At 43.3% G+C, this 17,105-nt stretch overlaps 1 long non-coding RNA gene across 1 annotated transcript in view; it reads right to left on the minus strand.

The window, feature by feature from the left end:
* The window catches only part of LOC122555239 (uncharacterized), a 48,353-nt gene extending 31,761 nt beyond the window's left edge, over positions 1 to 16,592 (minus strand). The window contains exon 1 of the long non-coding RNA XR_006313215.2: positions 16,462 to 16,592. This is a non-coding gene — a long non-coding RNA (uncharacterized LOC122555239). The remainder of the gene's footprint in view (positions 1 to 16,461) is intronic.
* Positions 16,593 to 17,105: the final 513 nt, after the last annotated feature.

The following is a 17,105-nucleotide window of genomic DNA, read 5'->3' on the forward strand; positions in this document are numbered from 1 at the left end:
GGGGACCTGGGTTCAATTCCAGCCTCGGGTCTGTGGGGTTTGCACATTCTCCCTGTGTCTGCGTGGGTTTCCTCCTACAGTTCACAGATGTGCAGGTCAGGTGGATTGGCCATGCTAAATTGCCCAGGGATATATAGGTCAGGTGGATTAGCCATGGGAAATGCAAAATTACAGGGATTAGATTCCCTACAGTGTGGAAAGGGGCCCTTTAGCCCAACAAGTCCACACTGATCTTCCAAAGAGTAACCCACCCAGACCCATTTCACTCTGAATGATGCACCTAACATCTAACCCTGCACATTTTAGGAGGAAACCCACAGAGACACAGGGAGAAAGTGCGAACTGCACACAGACAGGCACTCGAGGTAGGAATTGAACTCAAGTCCCTGGTGCTTTGAGGCAGCAGTGCTAACCACTGTGCTACTCATAGGGTAGATATGTAAATCTGGATGGGATTCTCTTTGGAGAGACAGTGTGGACTTGTTGGGCCAAATGGCCTGTTTCCACACAATGGGGATTCTATGATTGTACAGTACCACAGATGAGAAAGAGAGCTGCAAAACAATCCTTAAAGCTGTCTTATAGTCTATTAAATAACTTAAAGTTACGATCCTTCTTCCCAGCCACTCCCCCCCCCCCCACCATCTCACCAGCACTGTGCCAATCCCATAGCCGAAATAAATGCCCTTTATTTTATTGCCTCAGCTTCGGGAAAGCACTGCATTGTTTGGGAGCACTGGGGTCATACATATGCTAATGCCATCCATTCTTTTTCTAATGAAGCTCTGTCATCCTTTAAAAAAAGAGGCCCCTCATGTCATTTGCAATTTGTCCCAGCTTCTTTGTGCAGAAGCAAAAGATGATAATGCATATACTGCGATGCGTTCATCAGCCAGTGATCAAGACTATCCCTGCTCTCTCACCGATTGCCATTCGAGTAAAGGGGCTGACAAACTGGCTGGTGATAATCTGTTTTCACTGAACGCTTCACTGCATTACACTTCCCAGCAAATTCCAGACTCATGAAGCCTTCGCATCGAATTTCACTTGGTGTGCGTACAGCGCCTCTCATATTACAACCCACTTTTTGAGGGGGACACAAACCATTTTGCACAAACCTGACTCCATGTAACTGAATTTCTTCATGCCAGCTCCGTTTATGATATTGAATAAACCAAATAGGAGCAGATATGGGCTATTCGCACTCTTGAGCCTGCTACACCATTCAATAACATCAGGTTGGGATTGCTGGTGTTTCAAATTCCACATTCCCATCAACCCCCTGTAACCCTGCTAACCCCACTTTCACTGCCTAAGAATCTATCCTTCCCTGTCTTAAAAATATTCAATTACGCCATCTCCACTGCGTTCTGAAACAGCAAATTCTAAAGCTATGTAACCCTCTGAGAGAGAAAAGGAATTCTCCTCATTTCTGTCCCATAAGAATGACCCCTCATTTTAAAGCAGTGACCCCTAGCTGGAGCTCTGAGTTCTGAAGAAGCTTAAAAACTGCTTAAATCTGCTTTCTCTCTGCAGATGCTGCCAGCCTTGCTGAATTTTCCCAGTAGTTTCTGTTTTTGCACCTACCCTCTGTTTTCTGTCTTTTAGCTAACTGCTAATCCATGCTGCCAAGGTCCCATCAATCCCAAACATTTCTAATTTACTAACCAAGCTGCCAAATGTCAGCATATCAAGTGTTTTCTGAAAGTCCAAATATACAATATCCACAGCACTACCCTCATCCACTGCCTGTGTCACCTCATCAAAGAACTCCATTAAATTTGTCAGATGTGACTTGTCCCAGACAAGGTCATGCCAACTGCCTAGTATTAGCTTATTTTCTCTAACTGCATATTTACCTTATCTTGAATGATGACTCCACTACTTTTCCCACTTTTGATATAGTTTTCTGAATTCTACCTTTCCCCTTTCTGAAACAACAGTGTCACATTTGCAATTGTCCTGGGACTAATCGTTTGTCTGTCATTCCATCTATCGTTATATCTATTATCGCAAAGTGTAAAATGTCTTGTGTCAAGAACCTTTTCATATTTGACTAAGTTTAATTTGTAATAAACTGGCTTGTCTTTGATGGAAGAAACCTGGCTGATTTGTTTCTAATGATAGATATAGGCTTGGGGCTAAAGGGATCATGGGATATGGGAGGAGGGCAGGGTAAGGTTAACAAGCTCAATGACCAGCCATGATCACATTGGATGGCACAGCAAATTCAAGGGGTCACATGACCTAAGTCTGGCCCCATTTTCTACATGCATGAAATATAGAATTCTTACAAAGTGGAAGCAGGCCATTCTGCCCACTTCTAAAGAGTATCCCACTCACCTACCCTATATTTCCCCATGACTAATCCATCCTGCACCTCCCTGGACACTATAGCATAGATTATCATGGCCAATCTACCTAACCAACACACCTTCAGACTGTGGGAGGAGGCCAGAACATGCAGAGGCAACACACACTGATATGGAGAGAACATGCAATCTCCACACATTTGCCAGAAGCTGGAATCAAACCCAGGTCCCTGGTGCTGTGAGGCAGCAAAGCTAACCACTGAGTCACTGTGCTGCTCCACAGTTGGCCACATCACAACTCTGGTTAAATGTAACATTTTTTATAACTAGAGAAGGAGTGAGTCTAAAAGGAAACCAGTGCACTCCTCCAACCTGTCATAGCAGTCTATTTAATAGGAACAGCACAACGTCACTCATTCGGGAGCAGCTAAAGATATATGGGCTGTTTCATACAGAAGGACACTGTCACTTCCCTCTCTTATTTACTTCAGAAGACAAATCAAACAAGAATCCCTGTTGAACTTTTATTTCATGAAGAAGGGTCACCAAAGTAAGGAAAAGATTCTCATTTAAAAAGGAGAATACTCCCTAACAAAGTCTTTGAAAGCTGCTGTCAAAATTCATTTAGGACTATACTGGTAGTTCTCCCATAATGCCATAGTTGCGTTTCAGTGAAACCTTGCTTAGTAGAAAATCACTTCATAGAAATAATGGGGGCTGTGGGAAAAGTGGGGTTAGGGGCAGACCAGCAACAAAATCACTCACGATCGCTCAAAAGTCACCCAAAAGCCTAATACAATTTATAGCACAGCCTGAATGAAGATTGAAAACATAATTATTTCAAAAATGTAAGAAAGTTGCTCTCTGTGCAGCACCTCTCACAGAAAGCTGCTCTCCCAGCAGATGACATCAGCACACGCACAGAACGAAGCACGCAAAGCCATCCGCACTGGAATCACACTATTGTGGACAGAGGTAAGCGTTCTAGAAAATACTGTTCCCTAATTCTTCAGCGACATTGTATGAAATCGCACTGCTGAAACACACTTTATCCCAAAATTACCTGTAATCACTACCTATGAGTATGCTCAACCATTTTTGACAAAAACCACTGAATACACCTCAGGTGAGGGAAGAGTTTCAGAAGAAGACTCCTTCATGGTAGCCTCAGCTGGTGTGGGAATTGAACCCATACTGTTGGCATCACTCTACATTGCAAACTAGCCATTCAGTCAACTGAGCATTTAGACTATATTTAATTACCGTTAGGGAAGGAAAAGGTTCTGTAGGTCTTGTTATCACACAACTGATTAAGTAGATAGAGGACTCAGGAATCAAGTCAAATGATCATATATATGCAAGAAGGTTGAGTCTTATCACCATAAACTGTGAAACCAACTCTGGTGGGTAAAGACATTTCCCAGTTTGATGCAAAATGTTATAACGTTATATGTGTAATTCCCACATTTGCACTATTTTCCCACATTTTATTTACTCTTGAGATGTGGATGTCACTAGCTCGGCCAGTATTTATTACCCATTCCTAATTTCCCAGAGACCAGTTGAGAGTCAAACACATTGCTGTGGGTCAGGAGTCATATGTAGGCCAGAACAGGTAAGGATGGCAGATTTCCTTGCCAAATGGGGGACTGATTAACCAGGCAGGTCTTTCACAATAATTGACAGTGAATTTATGGTCATCATTACACTCTTAATTCCAGATCTTTATTGAATTCAAACTCTACCATCTGCCATGGCAGGATTTGAAACCAGGTCCCAGGAACATTAACAATGTTTCTGGATTAATAGTCTAGCAATAATAGCACTCAGCCATTACCTCCCCCATTGTCTGTATTTCACCAAGGCCAATGCTATCACACTCATAATGTCTGTGATTCCTATTTGCTTTTACTTTTAAATTAAACCCTTAAATAACTGAAACTGATTCAACCTTTCCAGTATCAATTAGGACAAACAAGGTAAAAGTTGGCATAGTCGTACTGGACAATGGGACTGCTCTCTCATGAGTTTAACCTGAGGATAATCACATCTCAGGCAAGAAGGAGAGGAGGGGTTGAGAAAGAGAATCCTTCATGGTAACCACATCAGTGTGGGATTGAATCCATGCCATTGCTATCGATCTGTCCAGCCAACTGAGCGTATTCTGACATATTGGTCCAGTCTACATGTCTCTCATAACTGTTCTCTGGATAACTAAGGATGGACAACATATGTTGACTTAGCCAGCAATGTCCACAAAGCATGAATGAATTTTAAAAATCCTTGAATCTGTTGTGATAAAATTGTTCTTCTTCTCTCAAGATTTTATTGTGAGTCTGCCTGGTTTCTGCTCATGCACTATTTGAATAGTTTAGTTCAAAGTCAGATCTTCTTTGGACTGTAATACATCTGACAAAGACTCATTAATTCCAACAGCAAATCTGCTCTTAGAAATTCTGCCTTCTAAACTCCACCAACACAGTTTTCTACTAATCTGTACAACTCAGTAATGAAATGATACATGGATTTTCCGAGATGCTGAACTCTCCTGTTAAATCGTTCCCTTTCAAGAATTTTGTTTGTTGTTGATTAAAGTAGTTACCAAACATTGTTGGACTGCTTGCACGTTATGGTTCCTTTAATAGCTAAGGGAATTAGAATAATTATGATTGCTTGGGCATCTCTCATGAAAATTTCCTCACAGCCAACTTAGTCTCCTTTCTACTTAGTCTCATCTTTATAGAGTCTATTGACATCCTGGATGTTAAAGATATGGAGTAGGCCATTTGGAACTGAGATGATGAGAAATGTTTTCTCCTAGCAAATGGTGAGCCTGTGGATCTTTCTACCACAAAAAGCAATTGAGGCCATATTTTCAAGATGGAGTTGGATATGGCACTTGGGACTAAAGGGATTGAATGATCTGAGAAAAACACAGGAACAGTCTATTCAGTGGATGATTAACCATGATCATAGTGAGTGGTGGAGCAAGTATGAAGAGTGAATGGTCTACTCCTCCTCCAATTCTCTATGTTTCCATGAACTGAAAAGAACATTGAATTAAACAGTGGCTCCAACACTTTTACAGCAATGTGGTCCTCAGTGACTTATTTCACCTTCAACTTTCCCACATATTCTTGTGTTTAGCACAAAAAAGGACCATTCTAGCTGTTTCACTGACATATTTTTTACTCTCTGTCTTCCCTCAGCCTTGCCACAAAGCAGATCCCTATTCTCAATATTTCAGTCTACCCCATCTCCTCAGGGCAAGGAAGAGATGTGGTCCTGGGAAAGCATGCAAGGCAAGATAATGATCAAATTCAGAATGCTCATGGGGATGAACACATAGTTAATTGGAGGGGGAAACTGAGTTATGTGAGCAAGCTGGAAATGTAGGCAGGACATTAACATGTCTGAGGTCAGAATGGAGCTGTTGAATAACCAATATAAATGTTGTAGATATGCTGGTGGTGGTTAACTCTGTTGCATTTCCCTTGCCTTTCCACATCCTTACTCCAAACGCTCAGACACTAGGCCTTGTGATCACATGGGCTGCTATCTCAAACAACCCATTGTCAGCCATTGACGGTCACCATTAGCAACTATTCATTCCCCCGTGATGTGGAGGTGCCGGTGTTGGACTGGAGTAGACAAAGTCAGGAGTCACATGACACCTGGTTATAGTGCAACAGGTTTATTTGAAATCACAAGCTTTTGTAGCGCTGCTTCTTCGTCAAGTGAAGTCTGACTTCTCCTGACAAAGGAGTAACACTCCGAAAGCTTATGATTTCAAATAAACTGTTGGACTATAACCTGGTGTCATGTGACTTCTGAATTGATTCCCCGAGGCTGACCTTTAACCATTCCTTTGCAATTTGTTTTTCTCTCTCTCTGGGCTCTATCTCCACCCATTGTTTACTCCTCCTCCCTCCCCCTTACTCTACCTTTAATATAAAGAACAACTTTTCCTTAGCTACAATCAGCTCTGAAGAAGGGTCACTGGATCCGAAACGCTCACTCTGCCTTCTCTCCACGGATGCTGCTCGAGCTGCTGAGCTTTTCCAGCAATTTCTGTTTTTGCTTCTGATTTCTAGCATCCACAGTCCTTTGATTTTTTTTCTAACTGTATTGATACCTGGAACGAGTGGGTTGTTTTCCAAGGATTGATCGGTTTACTCTCAATGGAGTACAAAAGAGTGAGGGGTGATTTGATTGAAGTTTTGAACATCCTGAATAATCATCAGGCTGAAGATGGAGAAGGTGTTTCTCCTTGTGGGTGAGACACTGCTTTAAAATGAATTGTTAGCTCAGATGTGAAGGGTTTTTTTTCTCTCAAGGATATTCTGACTTTGTAACTCTGCTTGAGAAGGTGGTGGAGGCGAGGGTTTTGGAGGCAGATCGCTATAAAGGGAATCAAAAGTAACCAGAGATGAACAAGAGTGTAGAACTCAGAATGCAAAGAGATCAGCTCTGATCTTATTGAGTGTTAGAACAGGCTGGAGGGGCTGGATGGCCTACTCTTGTTTCCAATTCCCATTGCTGTACATACAGGCGACTCCACAGAAACATGAATTCAACAAGAAGAGGCAAAGTTGAGTTGTGGGGACGCGTAATCATGGCATAAAAGAACTAGGGTTTAAGAAAAAGAGAGAGGAAAATAGGCTTAAATTATATTGTTCTTCACATAGAATCATAGAGATGTACAGCATGGAAACAGTCCAACTTGTCCAGACTGACCAGATATCCTAAATTAAACTAGCCACAATTGCCAGCACTTGGTGCATACCCCTCTAAATCCTTCCTATTCATATACTCATCCAGATGCTTTTAAATGCTGTAATTGTACTACACTCCACCACACTTCCTCTGGCAGCTCATGCACCACCCTCTGAGTGAAAAAGTTGTCCCGTTTAAATCTTTCCCCTCCAACCCTAAACCTATACCCTCTAGTTCTGGACTGTGCCCCAAACTACATTTCAACAATAATTTATATAGTGCCTTTAATGTGGTAAATGTATGAAAGTAAATCATCAAAGCATTGTCAAACAAATTGTGACACTGAACCCCATTGAGAATATTACAATCAATGACCAAGAGCCTTGTTGATAATAGGTTTTATTGAGTGCCCAAAATGAGTGAGGGTTAAGGAGATGGAGAAGTCGAGTTATTCCATGGATAGTCAGGGCACCTCATGATTTTATAAACTTCTATAAGATTACCCATAAGCCTCCGACGTTCCAGGGAAAATAACCCCAGCCTGTTCAGCTTTTCCCTCAAAACCTCCAACCCTGGAGGTAATTTTTTTCTGAACCCTTTCAAGACTACACAGGAGAATAGATAATGTTGTTCCTTTGTTTAAGAAGAGCAACAGGGATAAGCCAGGAATTTTATCAGCTGGTGAACCTTACATCCGTTATAGGGAAATTGTTGGAGAAGATTCCTAGGGACACGATTTACTCACATTTGGAAAAAAATGAACTTATTGGGAAGGTCAGCGTGGTTTTGTGCAGGGAGGGGAGGTCTTGTCTCACAAACTTGAGTGAGGTTTTTGAGGAAGTGACAAAGATGATTGATGAAGATAGGGCAGTGGATGCTGTCTACTTGGACTTCACTGAAGCATTTGACAAAGTCCCTCATGATAGGTTGGTCTAGAAGATTAAGTCATATGGGATCCACAGTGCATTGGCAAATTGGATACAAAATTAACTTGTTCGTAGAACACAGAGGGTAGAGGTGGAGAGGTGCTTTTTTGATTGCAGATCTGTGACCAATGGTGTTCCACAAGGATCAGTCCTGGAATGTCTGTTGTTTATATTATATATGTGATTTGGATGAAAACATAGGTGGTCTGATGAGTAAGTTTGCAGATGATATGAAAATTAGTGGAATTGTGGAGAGCAAGGAAGGTTGTCAAAGAATGCAGCAGGATATGTATCAGTTGGAAAGTTAGGTAGGGAAATGGCAGATGGGGTTTAATCTGAACAAGTGTGAGGTGATGCACTTTGGGAGGTTAAATGCAACAGGAAAATATACAGTAAATGGCTGGACCTATAGGAGCATCGATATACAGAGGGATCTTAGAGTGCAACTCCATAGGTTTTTGACAATGGCAGCACAACTGGATAATGTGGTGCTGGAAAAGCACACCAGGTCAGGCAGCATCCGAGGAGCAGGAGAATCAATATTTCAGACATTAGCCCTTCCTGATGAAGGGCTTATGCCCGAAGCGTTGATTCGCCTGGTCCTCAGATGCTGCCTGACCTGCTGTGCTTTTCTAGCACCACACTCTTGACTCTTAACTCTAGCATCTGCAGTCCTCACTTTCTCCGAACACAACTGGATAATATGGTAAAGATCACGCTTGCCTTCATTGGACAGATCGTTGAGTATAAAAGTTGGTAAATCATTTGCAACTGTAGAAAACAAGCTCGGCCACATTTGGAGCATTGTGCGCAGTTTTGTATGCCACACTATAGGAAGGATGTGGAGGCTTTGAAGAGGGTATACTTCCTCCATGATAATATGCAATATGTGTGCCCCACAAGGCTATGTACTCAGCCCCTTACTATACCCCTCATACACTCCTGACTGTGTGGCCAAATTCAGTTCTAACTCCATTTACAAATTTGCTGATAACACCACAGCTGGATCTCAAACAATAATGAGCCAGTGTACAGGAAAGAGGTGGACAGCTCAGTGGTATGGTGTAAAGACAACAATCTCTCCCTCAATAGCAGAAAAATGAAGGAGTTGTTCATCAACCTCAGGAAGTAGAGTGGAGGATACGCCCCTGTCTGTGTCAATGGTGCTGAGGGGGAGATGATTGACAGTTTCAGGTTCCCGAAAGTAAATATCACCGACAGTCTGCCTGGTCCATTCATGTTGATGTTACAGTCAGAAAAGCACAGCAGTGCCTGTACTCCCTCAGGAGGCTAAGGAAATTCCGCATGTCCACAATGACTCTGACCAATTTTTATACATGCACCATAGAAAGCATCCTATCGGATACATCACATTTGGGTATGGCAACAGCTCTGTCCAAGGCTGAAAGAAATTATTGAGAGAGAATGCAGCCCAGTCCATCACATACACCAGCCTTCCTTCCATTAACTCTGTCTACACTTCCCGCTACCTTGGGAAAGCAACAAACATAATCAAAGACCCCTCCCACCCGGTTATAATCTCTTCCAACCTCTTCCATCAGGCAGAAGGTACAAAAGTTTGAAAAAACATACCAAATGACTTAAGAACAGCTTCTTCCCTGCTGTTATCAGACTTATGAACAGACCTCTTATTATATTCAAGTTGGTCTTTCTCTGACCTTCTCAGTAGCTGTAACACTATATTCTACAGACTATTCTAATTATCCCGACGTACTTACATAAGGTATGATTGGTCAGCATATCAGGCAAAACAACACTATTCACTGTATCTCGTTACATGTGACAATAATAAATCAAAAACTCAGAAGAGGTTGACCAGGATGTTGGCTGGGTTGGAGTAAATTGGCTGTAAGGAAAGGTTGGACAAAGTTGGATAGTTTTTGCTGGAACATTGAAGGCTGAGGGGTGACCTGATAGAAGTGTACAAAATTGTGAGGGGTCTGAAAAAGGGTGGATAGTCAGAGTCTTTCTTCCCCGCCTGGACATATCAAATATTAAGGCTGAAGATGAGAGGGGGAAGTTTTAAAGGAGATGTGCAAAGCATGTGGTAGGTGCTTAAACCATTATGCCAGGAGAGGTGGTAGAAGCTGATAGTATAGCATTTAGTACAGACACATGAAGAGGCAGGGAATAGAGGAATACAGACAATGTACAGGCACATGGGATTAGTTTAGAACAGCATTGTGGTTGGCACAGACATATGGGCAGAAGGGGCTGTTCCTGTGCTGTACTGCTCTATGAAACAGACATATATCATCAATCAAATGGAAAATGAGCAGGTAATGTGCGCAGTATGGGTCAAGGCTATGGGCTAATTGCTGGAAAGTAGCATTAGGGCAGATAAATCAGCACAGATACAATGGGCTGAAAGGCCTCTCCTCTGCTGTGACCCCTTAGTTAAGACAGGAAGGAGACATAGTAAAAGCAGTTCAGAGAAGGTTTGCCAGAATAATACATGCACGAGGCAGGTCATCTGCTGAGGACAGATTGAACAGGCTAGAATTGCATCTGTTGGAGTGAAGAGAAAGAAGTGACTTAATTGAAACACAAAAGATCCCAGGCTATTCCAGACAGAAGAGTCTGGAAATGGGGGTCACCGTTTAAAAATAAAGGTCACCCATTTAAAACGGACATTAGATTACGTTCCCTAAAGTACAGAAACAGGCCCTTCAGCCCAACAAGTCCACACCAACCCTCTGAAGAGAACCCACCCAGACCTATTCCCCAACATCTTATCCCTCATTAATGCACCTAACACTATGGGCAATTTAGCATGGCCAATTCACCTGACGTGCACATCTTTGGACTGTGGGAGGAAACCAGAGCATCCAGAGGAAACCCACACAGTCACGGGGAGAATGTGCAAACTCCACACAAGCAGTCGCCCGAGGCCGAAATTGAACCAGCTCCCTATTGCTGTGAGGCAGCATGCTAACCACTGAACCATCACACCACTCCAGATGAAGTGTAATATTTCCTCACAAAGGTTCCTGAATCTTTGATTAAAAACTGAAAGAACTGTGTACATTGTAAATCAGCAATAAGAACAGAAGTTGCTGGGAAACCTCAGCAACTGTGGCAGCATTTGTGCAGAGAAATCAAAGGACTGTGCAGTTCTGAGGAAGGGTCGAAGGACCTGAAACGTTAACTTTGATTTCTCTGCACAGATGTTGCCAGACCTACTGAGCTTTTCCAGTAACTCCTGAATCTTTGAGATTAGGCAAGCAGAATTTTAAATACTTTAAGGGAGAAAAGTGGACAGATTCTTGGTAATGAAAGGAAGGGAAAACTTAAAGGCAGGAATTTGGATTTGAGATTATAATCTGATTAGGCATCAGTTTATTAAATGGCAGAGTCATTTAACTGGGGAGGTAATGGTCATGTGATCTTCTCAAAAGACTAGAAAGTGGGTGAACTTCTGGGCCCTTACATTCACCATGGCAAAGGGTGGAACTTGAATTCAATTTTTAAAACATATCTGGAATTAAACATCAACTGATGACCATGAAATTGTGAATAGTTGTTAAAAGGCCATCTAGTTTACTCATGCCCTTCAGGATCTGACCTGCATTTGATTCCAGACACACATACAAGTCCAAGAGAGAGTGAGGACTGCAGATGCTGGAGATCGGAGTCAAGAGTGTGGTGCTGGAAAAGCACAGCAGGTCAGGCAGTATCAGAGGAGCAGGAGAATTGACATTTCGGGCATAAGCTGTTCATCAGGAATGAGGCTTGTGGGCTGTGGAGCTGAGAGATAAATAGGGGGGAGGTAGTGAGGTTAGGGGGAAGGTAGCTGACAAAGCAATAGGCAGATGAAGGTAGAGGAGAAAGTGATAGGTTAGAGGGGACTGTGAAGTGGCTAGATGGGAAAGGTGTTGGACAGGTCAGGAGGGCAGTGCCAAGCTGGAGGTTTGAGACTGGGTTAATGAAGGGGAAGGGGAAATGAGGAAGCTGTTGAAATCCACATTTATTCCATGTGGTTGGAGGATCCCAAGGAATGTTCTTCCTCCAGGCGTCGGGGGGTAACAGTTTGGCCTTGGAGGAGACCCAGGACCTGCATATCCTTGATGGAATGGGAGGGGGAAGTTGAAGTGTTCAGCCACAGGGCGGTGAGGTTGGTGGGTGCGGGTGTCCCAGAGATATTCTCTAAAATGATCCATAAGAGGGCATCCTGTGTCCCCAATGTAGGGGAGACCACACTGGGTGAAACGGATGCAGTAGATGACGCTGGTGGAGGTACAGGTAAATTTCTGTTGGATGTGGAAGGATCCTTTGGGGCCTTGGACGGAGGTGAGGGGAGTGGTGTGGGTGCAGGTTTTGCAATTCTTGCAGTGACAGGGGAAGGTGTCAGGAGTTGCGTGTGGGCTGGTGGGGAACGTGGACTTGACAAGGGAATTGCAGAGGGAATGGTCTCTCTGGAACACTGATAGAAGTGGGGCGTGAAATATATCTCTGGTAGTGGGGTCCATTTGGTGACGGAAGTGGTGGAGGATGATGTGATGTATGCGGATGTTGGTAGGGTGGAAGATGAGGACCGGGGGTTCTGTCCTTGTTGCGATGGGAGGTGTGGGGTTCAAGGGCAGTGGTCTGGGAAGTCGAGGAGATGTGCTGGAGGGCTTCGTTGACCACATGGGAAGGGAAATTGTGATCTTGGAAGAAGAAGGAAATCTTGGATTTTCTAAGTTGGAATTGGTTGTCCTGGGAACAGATGGGGGCGGAGGCAGAGGAATTGGGAATAAGGGATGGTGTTTTTACAGGAGGTAGGGTGGGAGGAGGTGTTGTCTAGGTGGCTGTGGGAGTCACTGGGCTTGTAGTAGATATCCGTGATTTCTTGGTCACCGGAGATGGTGATGGAGAGGTCCAGGAAGGGGAGGGAGGTGTCTAAGATGGTCCAGGTGAACTTGAGGTTGGGGTGGAAAGTGTTGGTAAAGTTGATGAACTGCTCAACCTCCTTGTGGGAGCACGAGGTAGCGCTGATAAAGTAATCGATATAGCAGAGGAACAGGTGGAGGGTGCTGCCGATGTAACTGCGGAAAATGGTCTGTTCCACAAAGAGGCAGGCATAGCTGGGTCCCATGCGGATTCCCATGGCTATCCCTTTAGTTTGGTTTGGAGGAAGTGGGAGGAGAAGTTGTTGAGGGTGAGAGTTCAGCCAGGCAGATGAGGGTGTTGGTGGAAGGGTACTGGTTGGGACGGTGTGAGAGAAAGAAATCGGGGCTTGGAGACCTTTGTTATGGCAGATGGATGCGTACAGGGACTGGATGTCAATGGTGAAGATAAAGGGGTATGGGGCCGGGGAAACAAAAATCTTGGAGGTGGTGAAGGCCATGGGTGGTGTCCCGAACGTAGGTGGGAAGTTCCTGGAAACTCATCCAAGTCCAACAAGCCTCTCAGTTGCAACACTCAAGGGCATCCAGGGATGGACAATAAATACTGGCTCAGCCTCACATCTCAGAAGTGAAGAAATAATTTTTTTTTAAAGTTTTGAGGAGCTGAATGGTTTCCTCCTGTTCCCTGATCATATATTCATACTTTGTGTCGGTCTGCTTTCCTATGAGGTCATGTGAAGGAATTCCAGAGCTTCCCTGAAGTCAATGAATAATTTCATATCTTCAATTTTAGTAAATAAGGGGTTCTTTAGCAGTAGCATACACAATGAAAGAGCAACTTCTCCAAGTCACATCACCAGATACAAAATAGTCTTATCCTTTGTTGGCTTCACAGTATATTGTTCTCGGTCACTGTCCCAGATACAATCAGAGTTCTTCCTCTGCCAATTTGATTTTCCCAATTGACATGAAAATTAAAGCTGCCCATGATTAATTAATGATCTCCCAGTCAAGATGCCCTTGGCAGAAACAGTCATAATGTGATTGAATTTTAGATTCAGTTTAATGGAGAGGGTAGTGCTAATTAAATCAGGCGCAGACTATTTTCTAAATAAGGAAAGACTTTGGAAATATGAAGCATAAAGGGACTTGAGAGGGACAAGTTCATCTGGCGATTAGGAAGGCAAATGCAATGTTAGCATTCATTTCAAGAGGGCTAGAATACAAAAGACATTTGGATAGAAACACAAATAGGAAATGCTTGGAGAGATATGTGCCAGGAGCAGGCAGGTGGGACTAGTTCAGTTTGGGCTTCTGTTCAGCATGGACCTATGACTCTGTGATAGGGGCCGAGATGTACTGCTGAGGCTGTATAAGGCTCTGATCAGACTACGTTTGAAATAGTCTGAGCAGTTTTGGACCCTGTATCAAAGGAAACATGTGCTGGTGTTGGAGAGGGTCCTGAGGAGGTTTACAAGAAAGATCCCGAGGTGAAGGACTTGTCGTATGAGTGGTTGAGGACTCTGGGTCTGTACTCCATTGAGACTAGAAAGATGAGGGTGATCTGATTGAATACTGAGAAGCCTGGATAGAGTGGACATGGCGCTGGAGACATAGCCTCAGGGCAAAGGGATGTAATCTCTGAACTGAGATGAGGAGGAATTTCTTCAGCCGGACTGTGGTGACTCTATGGAACCAATTGCTGCAGACAGCTGTGGAGGCTAAGTCATCGAGCATATTTAAGACAGAAATCAATGGGTTCTTGATTAGTAAGCGGATCAAGGGTTATGTGGTGAAAGCAGGAGAATGGGATTGAGAGACAAGAAATGTTGTTAAACTTGAAAGGGTTCAGAAAAGATTTACAAGGATGTTGCCAGGGTTGAAGGATTTGAGTTATAGGGAGAGGCTGAACAGGCTGGGACTGTTTTCCCTGGAGCATTGGAGGCTGAGGGGTGAGCTTATAGAGGTTTACAAAACTATGAGGGGCAAGGATAGGATAAATAGACAAAGTCTTTTCCCTGGGGTGGGGGAGTCCAGAACTAGAGGGCATAGGTTTAGGGTGAGAGGGGAAAGATATAAAAGAGACCTAAGGGGCAAGTTTTTCATGCAGAGGGTGGTACGTATATGGAATGAGCTGCCAGAGGATGTGGTGGAGGCTGGTACAATTGCAACATTTAAAACATATCTGGATGTGTATATGAATTGGAAGGGTTTTGAGGGATATGGGCCGGGTGCTGGCAGGTGGGACTAGATTGGGTTGGGATATCTGGTCGGCTTGGACAAGTTGGACCGAAGGGTCTGTTTCCGTGCTGTACATCTCTATGACCCTATCTATGACTCTAAGGTTGAATGGTGGAGCAGATGTGATTGGCCAAATAGCCTGATTCTGCTCCCATGATCTCATGGTGTAATGATTAAAAAGATCAAAGAATATGGTGAGAAGCTGGAGCAGGATGATCAATTGAGTTGGATGATCAACCATGATCAGAATGAATGGTGGAGCAGGATCGAAGGGCCGAATGGCCTACTCCTATTCCTATTTTCTACATTTCGATACTTCAGATGTTTTCAAGTCATGAAAAGCAGTATCTACGTACCAATCATGCATTTCTTTCTGAAATAACGATGACTTGAGGTGTTGCTTAGTTTTAATCCTAGCGGCAATATCTTGGCTTGCCCAGTTACATAATTGGAATCGATGTACTTGCATTGAAAAAACGCTTCTCCCAAAGCCAACCGATATTTGTTACCGATAACAATCATAGTGGGTGGTCGGAAAACATATGACACATATTGTCTGTGTCTGCATAGGAAGGTGTATATTAAGTGCCATGTTATATAAACAGTCATCTGCACTGTCTGCCGAATGAGGCCATAGATTGCATATCAGTCAGTCGAAGTTCAGAACAAAGTGTTCAGGTGAATAATAAACAGCAACATCAAACTCAGAGACAAACCCACTTAAATCTTGTCTGCAGGAAGAAGTAATTACAGTATTATAATTTTCAACCTCAAAATTCGCATTTATAATTGACAGTTTGACAAGCAGCAGAACCAAAATCCCCTCAAATAATAATCATTAAATGACAAGTTATTATCCGAACACAAAATAAAAAGGACTTTCTCTACGTTCACGTATTTGCTTTATCTATTAGTTCCCAATATGTGTGTTACCTTATTGGGTGGAACAACAGAATGTGATAATACAAGAAAAGGAAAACACTATTTTGTTTTAGCTTGTGGACTATGAAAAGTTGAAGAATGAAGTGGAGGATTCAGAATTCAAGCTCTGTTTAACTGATCTCCTGGACCATCCTCCTGCCTTGCACCCTTCAAAATTTGGCTGCCCTGGTCCAAAATCACATCATGACCCAATTGTCAATCATCCCTTAGTACTCACTGACCTCCACTGGCTCCCAATTCAACGACCCCTGACATTTAAAATTTTCGTCTGAGTCTTTCAAACTGCTCTATGGCCTCACCCCTCCCTAACTCTTATTATTCCACTGACCACTCTGTAATTCTGGTCCCTCCGGATTTCAATACCCCACAGTCTGAGGCTGTTCCTTCAGCTACCAAGGCCTTAAGCTCTGGAGCTCACTCCCTAAACCTCTCTGCACTTCTTTCTTTTATGTTGAAATGCTTCTTAAAACCTACCTTTTTGGGCAAGCATTTGGTCATCTGGTCCAAAGTCTCTTTATGTGGCTCTTTGCCAGATGTTCTTTGCTAACGATCTTGTTTCCCACATAAAAGGAGCTAAATAAAGCTAAGACGTTGCTGTACAGAAGCAACGGTCTGACTGACTATAAGGGCAGCTGTTAATCTACCCAGCTCTCTCCCATCGGTGCTATTTATGCTTTCATTTCGCAACCTGTTATGTACATACTGTGTACACAAAATATGAACAAGTCACAGAATTTAATTTTCAATGTTTCAACCGACAACACAATTCTTTCTTTTCATAATTTTGCCATCATCTCTGATTGATAGAAGCTCATTAACTTGTGACCAGAGGTAATTACCTCAGTAGCAATCACAAAGCTGTGAAGATCTCACTTCAGATTTACATCTGATTGACAGCAAGGCACCCAGTTGTTCAATCACCACTTGGCAACATCGACTCGTGATGTCAGCGGTGTCCTCACTCCCAGCATGCAGCTGCCCCAACAACTCCCAGAATTCCTTTACGACTGACAACAGAACTTGTAAATCATAGGGCTGCTCAGACATAGCGTGAATGCTCATTCCCTCCCCCACCCTTGCTGTCTCGGGAGTGTGACATTGGGGAATCAAGGGAAGGG

The sequence above is a fragment of the Chiloscyllium plagiosum genome, unplaced genomic scaffold (assembly GCF_037043375.1).
Source record: "Chiloscyllium plagiosum isolate Xiang-an unplaced genomic scaffold, Cpla_swu_hap1 HiC_scaffold_1, whole genome shotgun sequence".
In the NCBI taxonomy this organism is placed as follows: Eukaryota; Metazoa; Chordata; class Chondrichthyes; order Orectolobiformes; family Hemiscylliidae; genus Chiloscyllium; species Chiloscyllium plagiosum.